At 40.5% G+C, this 16,377-nt stretch overlaps 1 protein-coding gene across 6 annotated transcripts in view; it reads right to left on the bottom strand.

The window, feature by feature from the left end:
* LOC125465753 (casein kinase I) overlaps positions 1-16,377 on the bottom strand; it is an 89,709-nt gene that overhangs the window by 47,115 nt on the left and 26,217 nt on the right. The window lies entirely within an intron of this gene.

Here is a 16,377-nt window from a genome sequence, read left to right as displayed (position 1 = left end):
CACCTTTACATTTTATTTCTACTCCACAGCATTGAGCTTCAGTGCTGTAATGCTCTTTTGATACAACCTAACATCCATAATTCAAAGCTGTTCAACTATAATGGTGTAAAATAATTTTTGGCACTAATTGTCACCTTCCTGTATCATTGCATTGACTAATTTAATTTTAGATAATTATTTTTTCAGCACAGAGTGCTAAATTCCTGAGTTTGCTTTCATTGACAAAGTGACAGTGGGAGGTAAAAGTAAGTTTAAAATCTTGAGAACTTAAAAGGGAACAACGTTTCAAAAAGTACTTTAGTACAATGGTTCCCCAAACTATTTACAGTTTATTAATCTTCACTGGAAGAAAACAAAAATTTTTTTTTTTTTTTAAATTGAGAAGAACATAGAAAGCAAAAGATTTAAAGTCCTAAGGAGAGGGAGGGTTGAGGGGTGTGCAGGAATCAAAATCATTGCCATAGGTTAAAAACCATTTAAAAAAGACATTTACTTGAAGAGCTTGTTAAGGTACAGAAGCAATTTATTCTAATTTGCTTATGGAAGCTCAAAGTATGCAGAGATCTTAGATTACTATTTATCAATTTAAGCAAATATTTTTGTTCAACAACCTACGCGTTCAATTCCAGACTCACCTTCCCATCATGATGGGCAAACAAAGAAAATGAACTTCACTTTGAAATTCATTTGGATGAGAGGGATATTGGTGCTGTGCTATCTTGAGAACCAAACAGGTTTGAGTTACTCCTCAAACCTACGTAGCTTCATGCACAAAAAAAAGCAAAGTATAACAGATGCTAGAAATCTGACATAAAAGTGATGGAAACAAATCAACAGGGTAGATATCATCTGCACAGAGGAAAACCTTGGGTTAACATTTCAGGTACCACCTCACATGCCGAGTGACTCCAGGCTTTTCTATTCCAAAATAACTGCACAGTTGACATTGTATTATGAACATATACATACCACTACTACGAGAGAAAACACGTGTATAACATTGCGCTTGTTATAAATAGAAAATATTTAATCCTGGTTAAATGTTGGCTAATTTTTACAACATTATTTGCAATTTTGCTTAAAATATTTGAGTTTTTCCAACAGTTTGTAATAAAAAAAAAGTAATTTTAGGAAGTACCCACGATCCAAAATATGACATTTTAGTGCATTATTTGAATGATATACAAGTTTTCATCTATCTTTTACCCCTGCAAGCTATAAATGTTCAGTCAAAAAGCAGTGAGGTGCATATCTTAAGACTGAATTTGGGTAATTAAAAAGTAGAAAAGGCAACGTCACAAACATACATGGAGTACAAATAAATCCCAGCATTAAAATTCAGACAGTGGAGCTCTCCAGGTGCCCTGGTCAAAATTATCTTGACCATTAGCTTTTAAGGAAAGGTTTTGTGAATTATAAATTTAAAAAAAAGAGAAAATGCTGCAGAAACTCAGTGGATCTGGCATGATTTGTGTAGTGAGAAAAACAGAGTTAATATTTTGCATCTGACATGACTCTTCAAAGTTCAGACCTGCTGAGTTTCTCTAGTGTTATCCTTTTATTTCTGATACTCTGCATTGGGGGTGGCACAGAGGCTCAGTGGTTAGCACTGCAGCCTCACAGCTCCGGGGACCCAGGTTCGATTCCAGCCTCGGGCGATTGTCTGTGTGGAGTTTGCACATTCTCCCCATGTCTGCGCGAGTTTCCTCTGGGTGCTCCGGTTTCCTCCCACAGTCCAAAGATGTGCAGGCCAGGTGGATCGGCCATGCTAAATTGCCCGTAGTGTTCAGGGGTGTGTGGGTTACAGGGGAATGGATCTGGGTGGGATGCTTCACGGGGTGGCGTGGGCTTGTTGGGCCAAAGGGCCTGTTTTCACACTGTAGGGAATCTAATTATTGTTGGATTGGCCCAGGACCACCTCTGATCAGACCAAAAGTAGACAGACACTCTTCAAAAGTGATTACCTTCCGAAACTGCATGTATGAAACTAAATGTCCATTGGTTCCAAGACTGTTATTAACTTTGATCCTATGAAGCAATGTTGTCCTGATCAGTGATGAGCCAAAGTAGTGAAAAGGTGTACAAAAAAAAACTTAGGAGGAAGAGGATCGTCATTCCAGACAACAGCATTATCCATCAGTCCCGAAACCAGTTAACACAGGGCATGAATTCCTTTAACTTTTTATGTAACGTACTTTTCTAAACGACATTTCAGAGATGTTATGACACACCACAGGAGCCAAAAAAGGACTTGAACCCTGGCTCCTGGTCCAGGTGTAGGGACACCAGAGCTGTTAAATTACCTTCAGCAAGAACTACCATCTTCAATATCTATGCAATCAGATTGCGACAGTACTTTGTTACAAACCATCCAATTAAGTGGCATTCAGCTACTGACTAACATTCTTTCCCATATTTACATTAAGCATGACCAGTTAACCACTTTAGACTTGTGAAACCTTGCAAGAACACGAGAGGGAAAAAAACTTTAAAATGTATATCAAATGTATATAAAAATATCAAATTGGAAAAAAAACTCATGTGAAACTACTTAGAAGCTGGTTAACCTACCAAAACTCTGAATGACATATTACAAAGAATCAAAACTTTGGAAGGCTAATATATGTGCCAGTAATGCAATAGGAGCCTTGGGAAAATCAGCAATGGAGGAGGAGTGAAACACAACTATGGCAACAGTTATGATTCATACTACTTTTCTTACATGGGAAGCTCTTCTCAATAGGAAGTCACTTATCAAATCAATATGAACACTGCATTTTGAACAGTAATTAACAAATCAGTAGAAAACAAAACCAATACTTTTCGTGATACAACACCTATTGAGGTTGCCTGGAGATGTTTTTCACATTTTTGATGCTCATGGTGGTGTAATCTTGCCTTTTCTTTCATGTTTTGGAATGGACACTGATGCGTATTCTTCCCCAGACAACCAAATTGAAATATTGTTAAATTACTTTTTGGAAGGAAAAGTGTATATGTCGGGCATGTATGTGTTCCAAATTCTGGATCTTTTAAATGCATCCATTATACACCAGCATCACTTGCGCCAATCAAATGCCATGGTGGAACAAACTGCAATAACCTGGGAGATCACATCCAGTTAAGTGTGTTTTGCAATAAAGGCTGGTAGGAATGAAAATAAAAAGTAGTTAGTCTTCAGGTAGTCTGGAGTTCAAGAAAACTCCAGTCTCACAAGTCAAATTCTTTTGTCCGTGTTCAGCTCGCTTTTAAATCAAAGGCATTCTGTCAGAAATTTCATTCAAATGAACAAAAATGCCTCTGACATTAAAAGAAACAAATCATACAACTTGAAATGTGAAGGCCTGTTTTGGGTCAAAAAACTGATCACAGACTTATCGGTTAAAAATCATATTTTAGAAGGGCTTTTTGAACGCTGCGTTCAAAACTTTCTTACTATAGGAAAGATGTTGTTAAATTTGAAAGGGCTCACAGAAGATTTAAGGATGTTGCAGGGATTGAGCTACAGGGAGAGACTAAATAGGCTAGGGCATTTCTCCCCCTTGAGTGTTGGAGACTGACAGGTGACCTTATGGAAGATTATAAAGTCATGAGGGGCACGGATAAGACAGATAGTCAAGGTCTTTTTTCTCAAAGTAGGACAGTTCAAAACCAGAAGGCATAGGTTACGGTGAGAGGGGAAAGAATTAAAAGGGATCTGAGGGGTAATTTTCATGCTGAGGGTGGTATATGGGTGGAATGAGCAGCCAGAGGAAGTGGTGGAGGCTGATACAGTAACATTTAAAAGGCATCTGGATGGGTACGTGAATAGGAAGGGTTTACAGGGATATGGGCCAAAATGCTGGCCAATGGGGCGAGATGAGTTTAGGATATCTGGTTGGCATGGATGAGATTGACCAAAAGGGTCTGTTTTCATGCTGTACAACTTTGCGACTTTATAACTAAAACAGCAACTAAGATGGCTGCCAAGATTCAGGTAACGTTTACAATTTATACACATAGTTGCACTGAATGGCAGAATGGGCTTTAAGGGTTGAGCAGCATACTGCTGATCTTATTTCTTAGTTACTCATACAAGAACATGTCACTCAGTTGCCATCATCCGCAATCCTCCTCCCTTACAAGCTGTCATCCACACAGTAGATACTGAGGCTCAGATTTGTAACCCAGGGCACAGTTCACTGTACAGGTGGCAATTATATATACAACCATCATTCATTTGATGAAAACAACTGAGGTAATATAGCTGTTGTTAGCTTGGCAATTAGAGCTTCCTAGTAGTAGTAGTGCACTTCAGGACTTACATGAACACAGCAGGCCAAGCAGCATCTTAGGAGCAGAAAAGCTGACGTTTCGGGCTTAGACCCAGGGTCTAGGCCCGAAACGTCAGCTTTTGTGCTCCTAAGATGCTGCTTGGCCTGCTGTGTTCACCCAGCTCTACACTTTGTTATCTCGGATTCTCCAGCATCTGCAGTCCCTTTTATCTCTGAAACACTTCAGGACTTCATTGTTTGTGACCTTATCCTGCCAAGAAATATGAAGGATCATTCTGAGACATAGAGCCCTTATGGTGCAGTGATATTGTCCATTCCTCTGAGCTAGCAGGTCCAGGATCAAGTTTTAGGTGTTTCAGTATTTCTAAACAGCTCCATTAAAAATAAAAATTCTATAATTGGAGATGTTGAAGGAGACGACACCGGTTAACCTCCTCTCCTGTCTGACATATGTCATCCATATCTCACCACATAAAGCAGTGTGTTCACTACTGCAGAGAGGAATGCTGTACGAATGCAGGTTAGGTAGGCCATACTGTATTAACATGTGAAGCTGGAGGCGGTTGATAATTTCATCTAATCGTCATATCACTGAAAACACAAACAGAGCAAACATTGCAGTTATGTCAAACCTGAGTAACAGCATAGAACTACAACTTAACTGAAAACCAAACTGCAAGTTTTTAGGAAATGAGACCATGAGAAAGATAAACTTGAAGAGCAGTGCCCTATCAAGCAACACCTCTTACTCTTTTGATGTCAGTGAACAATCAAACAGAGCTAAGAACATACTTGGGCTTTCAAAACTGCAGATGTGTTATAGTACAGGAGGCCGTCATTTGGCTCATTGTATTTGCACCAGGCTAACAAATAAGTATCATTACCTACTGCCAATTTCCTGCCTCTTCTCCATACAAATGAGATGATTATTTCAAGTAGCAGTACCATTGCCTTGCTCTTATAAGATTATGGCCCCATTAATAAAACCCAGAATACTACCTTCTTTATTAACTTCTTTCTTCACCTGCCCTGCCACTTTTAAATGATCTGCACACATGCACATTCAGGTCCCTCTACTTTAGTATTGAATCTTTAGGTTGTACAGTCTGTCCACGTTCCTTCTACCAAAATGCATCATCTTGCAATTATTTGCTTCCTATCCCTCCACTTCAGCACTCATCTAGTGTCCTTTGAAGCTCTACACCATCCTCCTAGCAGTTTAAGATGCTCCTTATTTCTGTATTATCTGAAAACTTTCAAAATGGTTCCTGAAAAGCAAGATGTAGATCATTAATATACATCAGGAAAAATAAACATGCCAATATGGATTCCTGGGGGAATTCTGCTACAAACCTTTAAACGAAACAAAAACTATTGATTGGCCATTATTTCCTGTTTCTTATCACTCTTTGAATCAACATTGCTCTTGCCTTTTTTACTCTATGTGCTAACTTTACTCAAGTCAATTTTGTGGCACTGTACTGAACACCTTCTCAAACCCACATACACCTGTAAAACAGTATTACCCTCTTTGACCCTTTGTTACCTTTTCACAAAAAAAGGTAAGTAACATATATGCTGCCCGAAAGAAATCCACGCTAGCTTTTCAATTCACTTTTTCCACCCCAAATGTGGCTACTAAATCTCTCCCAAATAATTGTTCTAAAAGCTTCCAAACCAAAGAAGTTAAATTGACGGGTCTATAACTGCTGGCTTATTTTTGCAACCTTTTTTGAACAAGGATATGATGTAGCAATTCCACAATATTTTGGCATCTCCCAAAGTCCATGGGAAATTATGGCCAGTATTCCCATAGTTTCTACTCTCATGTCTCTTAATATCTTGCATAACCAGTAGAAATTAATTGATTGTTGTGAAACACCAATTGTTCAATGTTTTATGCTTGATTACCCAACTTTCAAAAAGATACTTGATTTATGAATGTATAAATAATCTAGCTAAATCTCTCTGGTGATTCTACATGAACATTCAAGTCCCCTTAAACATTTCATTTGTATGGTCAAACATGAATTAATCTGACTTTACATTTATAAACACACCTCCCACTCCAGAGAATGAAGACATTAAACTGTAGTATTAGCCAAAAGATCCTTTGCTGAATGCACAGGATGCACTGTATGGCAGGTGGTATCACCTATGGAATGACATTTAGCCGAAGTCCTCTCTCAGGTGGACATAAAGGATTCCACGTTACCACTTCAAGGCAGACATATTTGTTAGGAACTTTAACATGGTATAAAATACTTCACATTTTGTAGCACTTGCCTTCTTGTGCAATGGGATCACTAAATTCGTTTAAGTCCACTGGCTATTTTCCCTTGATGTACATCTCTTTACCTCCAAAACTCCATACTTGGCAGCAATTTCCAGAGCCAGGAGGCAAAGGGTCTACGTGCCAATTGGAGTGTATGGACCCTCCAAGTGATTGGATAGCTTTAGAGGGAACATTGGGGAATGAGGAGCAAAGCTTACCCACTACTCACAGGGCACAGGTCTGAAATGTGATGGAATACTAGCCATTTGCCTGTATGAATCCAGCTGAATTCAAGAAGCTGAACGAAGCCAAAGCTGTTTTGCCACCACCCACAAGATGCATTGTAAAAACCTGTCAAAGCTCTCAAAACTACAAATGCTAGAAAAGCAAGGGCAGATGTATGGGAACAACAACACCTGAAAAGAAAGTCATTTCCAGGATGGGATGGTGTACATCTCATGGTTCCTTCACTGTTGCTGGATCAAAATCCTCTAACTGCCTACACAACAGTTACACATGAACTGCAGTAAATTTAAGAACTTGACTATCAACTCCTGCTCAAGGGCAAGTGGTAACGAGCAATAGTGTAATCCAGGTCATTAATTTGTTGTTGAAGTGTGCTTTAAAAAAAAGCACTACAGGAGACAGAGGACAGGAGGTCAACATGCATGAAAAAGACACAGAATTTAAGAAATGACAGGTGACTGAAGTCCAGGGGTCAGATTTGTGATTAAACAGCTATGCTCAACAAAGGTGAACCAATCTGCACTTGATCGCTCAAAATATAGAGAAGTCGGCAATGCACACAATATGGCTGTTTCATGTGCCAAATGAAAGCGAACATTCAGTTAAATTCTGAATAGAATCTTCAGCAAGTGAAGTTTCCTACTCAAATCCTTTGGTCATACTGGTAAATCCAGACAAATTAAAACTCAAACCTAAAACAGTCCATTTTTCTGTTACCAAAAGGGCTACAGGTTAATAAGGTTACTCAACAAATAACACATTGTGATCTGACTAATACCGTAAAGAGATGCAAACAGCTAATAAGCAGCCACAACGTATAGTCACCATTTTTCAACAAAAATTGCAAATTGGACTCCATTATGTTGGATTCTACGTCTATGTTGAAACATCATTAAAGTGTTTTTTCAAACAGTGGTCACACTCAAAACAAAAAGGTATTTTAACCTGCCATTACTAAAAGCCTGTAATGTTTCATGCAGAACTTTCCCCATACCCTAAAGTCAACTCTTACATCTGGTGCTCCAATGATCCCCTTGTTCGTTTCACAGCAAGCTGCTTTCATTAGTTCAGTAGCAACCACTCAAGTGCTTGTCAGTTTATCTAGTGCTGAACTAAATATTTGAATAATTAGAAGTTATATATGTTTCTTTTTAAGTTGAAGAGAAACATCCATTGCCTAGAGAAGGAGACTTTGGTTTCAGTTTTAATTTTGAGTTTTAGGGCCAGCCAGTGAAACCCTGGAAAAGGAAGGCTGTGTAGATCAATGTTCCCAAGAAGGGAGGGATATGATAAACCAGAGTGCGTGAGAGAAAAGAGTTAATGTTAGTCTTAAACCAGAATAGAGGGTGAGGAGAGATGGTGGGAACTGCCGATGCTGAAGAATCTGAGGTAACAAGGTATAGAGCAGGATGAACAGAAAAGAAGGGTCCACACCCAAAATGTCAGCCTTCCTGCTCCTCTGATATTGCTTAGCCCGCTGTGTTCATCCAGCTCTACACCTTGTTGTCTAGGATTGAGTGTGTTGTACTTGGATGCATGCAGTACATGAAACAATGAACTTGGAGGGCACAATATTGTGAGTATCACAGAGATGTGGCAGCAAGCAGATTAGGGCTGGGAACTAAATAACCAAGGGTGGATAGGGACAGCCTTTTTCCTAGGATGGTGACGGTGAGCACGAGGAGGCATAGCTTTAAATTGAGGGGTGAAAGATATAGGACAGATGTCAGAGGTGGTTTCTTTACTCAGAGTAGTAAGGGAATGGAATGCTTTGCCTGCAATGGTAGTAGATTCGCCAACTTTAGGTACATTTAAGTCGTCATTGGATAAGCATATGGACGTACATGGAATAGTGTAGGTTCGATGGGCTTCAGATTGGTATGACAGGTCGGCACAACATCGAGGGCCGAAGGGCCTGCACTGTGCTGTAATGTTCTATGTTCTATAAACACAAAAACATATTCTGACAATTTCGATCCAACTCTATGCAAGATCAAGCAAATAGAATATTGTAATGTGGAATCACCACTATAAAGATCTGCACGTGAATACAAGAAACTAACTCTCATTCTAGAACTTAACCATAGTGTCTTAAGAACCTAGACATAAAACAGCAGTTCATACATCACAGAATATAAAACTATGAAATAAAAGTACAACTGTGAACTCGTATAAGTAGTTATTTGCAGTACTGTACTCCATCTTTGCAGCTATTATTAGAAAGTAAAAACAAAAAATGGAAACTGTGCAGCACAGGTTCACTCAATGTTATCAGGATAAAAGGTTATAATTGTCACAGTGAAATTTAGACAACTAAACAGACCATTTCAATTCAGTTGGTCAAAATTCAAAAATAAATACATCAGCCAAAATGCACATTACCCTCAACTCATGCCATTATCATCCTCCCAATAATAAACACAAGTTTGATCAGACTTCATTAAAAAATTAACTGACCTATTTCTATTGCGTCATTTAATGCCTGATGAAATGGCAGATGGAATTTAATTTAGTTAAAATGCGAGGTATTGCATTTTGGCAAGATAAATCAGGGCAGGACTTAGTTGACAAGACTTCCCAGCACCCTACTGTTAAGAGACCGAGGGATGCATATACACATCTTAAAAAGTGGCATCACATGTAGACTGGGTGGTAAAAGCCATGTTGAACATGTTTTCTTCAGTCAAAGAATTTGAATACAGAACACAACAGCATACAAAATCGGCAGCTGTACTCTCAGCAACTGACCCCATAGATACCACGTATAGTATCCAAGTTACCTATCACACCCGTTCCCCATCAGCAACGGCATGAAGCAGGGCTGTGTCTTGGCACCAACGCTCTTCGCCATCTTCTTCAACATGATGCTGCAAGAAGCGAAGGAGGGCATCACGAACAGCATCTACATTCGCTTCTGCCCGGACGGCAATATCTTCCATCTGCGCCGCTTCCTCGCTCACACGAAGACAACACGGGAGCCCATCATGGAGCTGCTGTATGTGGACGACTGCGCCCTACCTCTCGCACACAGAAGATGCGCTACAGACTGCAGTGACGTGCTTCTCCGAAGCTGAAAAGGCTATCAGGCTAATGATCAGTCTGAAGACGACGGAGATCCTGTACCAGAAGCCACCATGCAGTGCATACAACCCACCTCGAATCTCGATTGACGGCCACCCCCTCAACACGGTCGAACGCTTCACGTGCCTGGGAAGCATAATCTCCAACGACGCTACAGTCACAGGAGACGTCGATAATCGCCTTGCGAAAGCAAGTAGCGCCTTCGGGTGACTGCAGAAGCGTGTATGGGGAAACCACTAGATAAGCATGTCGACGAAAATCCAGGTTTACAAGGCCGCGGTCATCACCACACTGCTCTAGGGCTCCAAGGCCTGGTTCTGTATTGGAAACAGATGCGGCTGCTGGAACGATTCCACCAACGTTGCCTGCGCTCTATATTGGGCATCACCTGGCAGGACCGCGTCTCCAACAACAAAGTGCTGGAAAAGGCCCGGCTCCCCAGCATCGAAGCGACCCTTCTCCTGAAGCAACTTCGATGGTCGGGCCACATATCGCGGATGGACAACACCAGAATACCCAAGACAGTGTTCTTCGGGGAACTCTGCGAGGGCAAAAGAAACCGCGGTGCCCCGCGCAAGCGCTACAAGGGCCAACTGAAGCAACAGCTGTCTCAGGCCAGCATCACCTCAACGGAATGGCAAAAGCTGGCTTCTGACAGGGACGCATGGCGGAAGAAAACTACGATGGCGACGGAGCAGTTCGAATGTTCAAGGAGAGCAGCTGCAGAGGACAGACGGAAACGCAGGAAGGAGCCCTCATCTCAAGCCCCGCTGTCCGGAGCATTCCCTTGCCCACACTGCCCCAGGATCTGCAGGTCCAGGATAGGACTCTACAGCCACCAATAGTTGTGCCAATGAAATCGCTGACGAATCTCTTCCCAAGTGAAGAATCTGCCTGATACAAGTTACCATGTGGAGACTGCACAAAACAGTACATGGGACAAGCAGGCAGACAATTAGTGTTCCATGAATGCCAGCTAGCAACTAAACAACACTTGCTTTCAATACACAGAGATGAGAAAAATCACACTTTGAACTGGGACAACACCATTATATGACAGCCAGGAAATTCTTGGAGGCTGAGCATTCATCCGTGGACTCTGCCAACAAACACATTGAATTAGACCTGATATACTGGCCATTACAACGCACAACCAGAAGCAGCATAAACCAGAGCATATGAATTTGAACTGGCATAAGACAACAACACTTCACAGAAGGCTCCACAGTACTGAGTATGTTACCTAATAAGGAGATGAAACATCTGCTATCAAACGTCCCAGCTTGGCGAAGACACCAACATCTACAATCAACACCTGAGCTACAACTCTTCACTCAAACCCCAAGTACAGGAGTTGGGATGTTTTGTTACAGCTGTACAAGACATTGAGGTCACATTTGGAGTACTGTGCACAATTCTGGTTGTCCTGTTATAAGAAGGGTGTTATTAAACGGGAAAGGAAGCTAAAAGGATTTAAGGATATTACTGAGATTAGAGGATTTGAGATATAAAAAGGAGGGGCTAGGACATTTTCTCCTCCTGGAGTGTAGGAGGCTGAAGGGTGACCCTCATGAGGGGCATAGATAAGGTAAATAGCAAATGTCTTTTCTCCAAAAGGTAGGGAGTCCAAACTAGAGGTTTCAGGTGAGAAAGGAAGAATTTAAAAGGGATGCAAGGGGCAACCTTTCCACACGGAGTGGTGCATATTTGGAAAGAACTGCCAGGGAAGTGGTAGATGGGAGTACAATTACAGCATTTAAAAAAAGACATTGGGACAAGTTCAAGTACATGAATAGGAAAGCTTTAAAGTGATGTTGAGCCAAACACAGACAAATGGGACTAGTTCAATTTAGGAAGCCTGGTCATGAATGAATTAGGGCAGAAGGGTCTGTTTCCACACTATGTGACTCTAGGGTACCTCCGCACTATTTAGAATTTAGTACATTTCTAAGAAAGTCTTTGTGGGATGTGCAAGTCACTGGCTTGGACAGCATTTATTTCCCATCCTTCGCTGCCTTTGAGAAGGTTTTGGTGAGCTGTCACCTTATCAAGGCAAACAGAGACATGCAGTAAACGTTCACACCCCATGATGGAATACAAAGGAAATCTTAAATTCTAAACAGTGTGCAAGAGCAGAGGTACCTTCAATCTAGATACACAGTCAAAAGAAGGTTAAAAAGTAGTGTAGCAGGCAGCACAAATCCAAGCAAGTAACATGTACCACGTTCAAGACATGTTATTGCATTACAGAAACTTAACTGTCGTATTTATTTCTTTCAGGCGTGAAACAGCTGACCAGTCACTGATTAGCTACACTTCGATGAGTTTCTACTTTGAGTGTTTGCTTTTCAGGATAGGGGATAAAGAAAAATTGGAATAGAACTATAAATCCAGGAGCCAATAAAGGGATAACAAGGTGTGGAGCTGGATGAGTACAGCAGGCCAAGCAGCATCAGAGGAGTAGGAAAGCTGACGTTTCAGGTCTGGACCCTTCTTCAGTTTTATATGCTGTAGAAAAGAAGAACTATTTGACTGCTGCTTTGAATTTAAAGCAGGCCATTATCAAAACATCTTTAAAGGAACTACAATCTTCCTACTGTTAACTGGCATTTATGCAACACTGCACTGAAACTGAAATAACTAATGGTCTTTAAATGGCAGATTTTTAAATGCTGTAAATGAAGATGTGTACACAAAAACCAAAAAGTGAAGAGCTGATGCTTAAATATGACGTGAAAAATTTAGACCAATCTGTTATTCGTGATAACTGAATGCCAAGAATGCAAAACAATTCAAAAAAGGTAACAGAAAAGAGGAGTTAGGATCTTCATGGGAGGATAAGGTCTGAAATAAAGTCAGAGGATAAATAAAGATTTAGCACAAAAATGGCTGGAATTACAAATAAGCAACTTATATTTTCACTGCATTTGGAAAAATATGAAATTGAACAACTGTACTGATCTGTGGTAGAGAAATTATTGCAGAAGATTCTTAGAGACTGAATTTACTTGCATTTGGAGGAAATGGGATTCATTATGGATAGTCAGCATGACTGCGTGCTGGTGAAGTGTTGTCTTAAACTTGAGTTTTTTGAGGAAGTGATGAAAAAGATTGAGGAGGGCAGAACAGTGGATGTTGTCTGCAAGGAATTTACTAAAGTATTTGACAAGGTTCCTCATGGTAGGCTGGTCAAGAAGATTAAGCCATGGTGAATTAATAAAGTGGATTCAGACGACTTGGTCACTAGAAGACAGAGGGTAGTTGTGGAGGGGTGTTTATCTGACTGGAGGTCTCTGAACAACAACGTTCCACAAGGATCAGTGCTGGGACCTGCGTTGCCTGTACTCTACATAAATGGTTTGGATGAAAATGTGGGTGGTCTGATTAGCAAGTTTCTAGATGATGTGGAAAGTGATGGCATTGTGGATAGTGAGGAAAGATGTCATTGATCACTATGCCATAGGGCAGCACAGTGGCTGTGGTTAGCATTGCTGCCTCACAGCACCAGGAATCTGGGTTCGATGCAACCCTCGGGTGACTGTCTGTGTGGAGGTTGCACATTCTCCCTATGCCTGCAAGTGTTTCCTCTGGGTGCTCCGGTTTCCTCCCACAGTCCAAAGATGTGCAGGCTAGGTGGATTGGCCACGCTAAATTGCCTGTAGTGTTCAGAGAAGTGTGAATGGTGGGGGGAGAAAATGGGTCTGGGTGGGATGCTCCGAGTGTCTGTGTGGACTTGTTGGGCCGAAGGGCCTGTTTCCACACTGTAGGAATTCTATGATTCTATGTGCTAAGAGAATGCTACTTCTGCTTTCATAACTGTGACTGTTGCCCAGTTTGACAAAGTAAAACTATAAATCTTTTCAGCATTTCAAATCAATAATCTCAATAAATCTTGCTAGAGTACATTTCCATCACAACTATCCCAGCAGTATTGGTTTTTTTTTTAATGACAATTCCTGCTGTGGTTCACACAATCTTGACAGGGTGTGGGTTCATTTGAAAGACGGCTTGAAGGCAGATTTGTCTCTTACAGTTCAAAGTCTCACCTCATTGTCCTAAAGCTTTCGCACCTAATGAATATTTTACTACTAAACATTGAATTTTAAGAAGGGACATCTTTGGGACATTTTGGAAGAGCTAGGTGTACAAGAGCCTATCTTCTATGTTTAGCCTTTATCCTCCAATTTCCAACACTAAAATGAGATATTAGATTGATTACAAGCCAACAGCACTAATATTGTTATGATCCCAGTTGATTCTAATAGTGGACAAGTCAGACTCCAGAATGGAACCTGGCTTGATGGATCACTAGTTTTGTTTTTCTTTCTGTTTACATTAGGAACAAACATACTCTCAGGATTTTGTTAATGTGCATTTAATAAAAGGAGTTGATAAACACAAAACAAACTGTATAACAGTATATTAAGAATAATTGGAACAATTTCATTGCCCACAAACGTCAGAAAGATTTAAATCACTTGTACCTCAATAGTATCCTGACAGGCACTCAGATTTCAGTGAAGAGTCACTCCTACTTCTACTCAAAAGCTCAGTGCACAGCTATAATTAATTTTTTTTTGACTGATTGCTGTATGTTCACTCAAATGTTATTTTCTTCAGCAAATGTCTTTCCTAAAACTTAAAACATACCGCTAGATCAACTGACTCTGCTTAATGCGGATTCCTTAAACTCATGCCCTCAGCCGCCTGTTGGATGTTTTCCCCTTTGACAGCTCCACACCTTCTGCTTCTAGAGTCTTCTTTTGACTGACTCCTTGGCAACTCAGAAATCCTCCACAGGCCTTCGTGCTATTAGCAGTGCTTCTTCTCTCCATATAAAATGCTTTAGCACTCGCTCTCTCTGGAGTCCGTAAAACTCAAGTCACATATGCCTTGGCAATTATCTCCCTGGTGACTTACTAATCATTTCACTGAAACTACATTAAGTTCATAAATATTATTTTGAAAAGTTGTTACTTTCTGACTGTTTTAAAAACTAAAATCACATTTTCACAGAACTGGAAACTCAAATCCCATTTCTCCTCCAATATGAAACCCAAGTTCTCAAATAATATTACAAACCTTTGTAATAACAGTCACAAAGTAAATAGTGTGGCTAGATACCAGTGTAAAAATATTACCTGAGCCACTGAATGAATTGCATTTGAAATAATACTTGATAAAGTTTAAGACTAGAGTCTTGCACGAGTCTAAATCTAATAGTTGATTTCATTGAGCAGGAAAACAAAATTAAAGTTTAAAATTAATGTTTACCGGTGGAGGTGGTTCCACAAATATCCCTATCCTCAATGTCAGAACAGCCCAACACACCCGTATAAAAGAGGAGACTGAAGCATTCGCAGCAATCTTCAGCCAGAAGTGCCAAGTGGATGATCCACCTTGGCTTCCTGCAGTGATCCCCAGAATTCCAGATGCCAATTTGATTCAATCCACATGATATCTAAAACAGCTGGGGGTACAAAACTGTGAAAATTCTTTGCGCATTTTCACATGTTACTTAGACATGGTAACATTCTGGCAATAGTACTGAAGACATAACACTCCCCTAGCTAAGTAGTTCAGATACAGCTGCAACAATGGCGATTACCCAACAATGTAGGGAACGTCTATGGATGAGAGGCTGGAAAAGCAAAACAGGTCAGACAGCATCAGCTGAGCAGGAAAGTGAAGGATTTCAGCCCGAAACGCTTCATCAGGTTTCAGCCCTAAACACTGAATTTCCTGCTGTTCTAATGTGCCCTGACCTGTTGCTTTTCCAGCTTCACACCTAAAGACTCAGACTTTCAGCATCTGCAGGCCTTATTGTCTCCAATATGAAAAATGTGCCCAGATCAATGAGGTTATCTGTGTGTTGGACCTCAAGAGATGGGAAGAGATATTAAATGAATATTTTGCATCAGTTTTTGCTGTGCAGAAATAACTGGGAGGTTAGAGAACTTTTTAAACTAAATATTGATATTTAAGAAACAGTTCACATTACAGAAGAGGAAGTGCTGGAGATCTTAGAAAACATTAAGACGCAGAAATCTGAGACTTGATCAAGTGTATCCTGGGATGTTGTGGAAAGTTGGGGAAGAAATTACGTGGTCCCTAGCCGAGATATTTGCATTGGCTCTAATGATGGGTGAGGCACTATAGGACTGCAGGGTGGCAAATGTCATGCCTTTATTTAAAGAAAGCTGCAAGTAGTAGTTTGGGAACCGCAGACCTGTAAACTGGAAATCGGAGGTGGGCAAGTTACTGGAGTTGACTCTCAAAAGGTAATTGATTTACATACATTTGAAAAGGCAAGGACTGATTAGGGATAGTCAGCATGGTTTTGTGCAAGGGAACTCATGTCTCAAACTTAAGTTGTTTTGAGGGCGTAACCAAAAGATTAATGAGGGCAGAGTGGTAGATATTGGTTATACGGACTTTAGTAAAACCTTTGACCAGGTTCCCCATAGTAGACTAATTAGTAAACTTAGATCATGTAGGATC

Source organism: Stegostoma tigrinum, chromosome 30 (assembly GCF_030684315.1).
Source record: "Stegostoma tigrinum isolate sSteTig4 chromosome 30, sSteTig4.hap1, whole genome shotgun sequence".
Classification (NCBI taxonomy): domain Eukaryota; kingdom Metazoa; phylum Chordata; class Chondrichthyes; order Orectolobiformes; family Stegostomatidae; genus Stegostoma; species Stegostoma tigrinum.
This window is presented reverse-complemented; position numbering and strand designations above follow the sequence as displayed.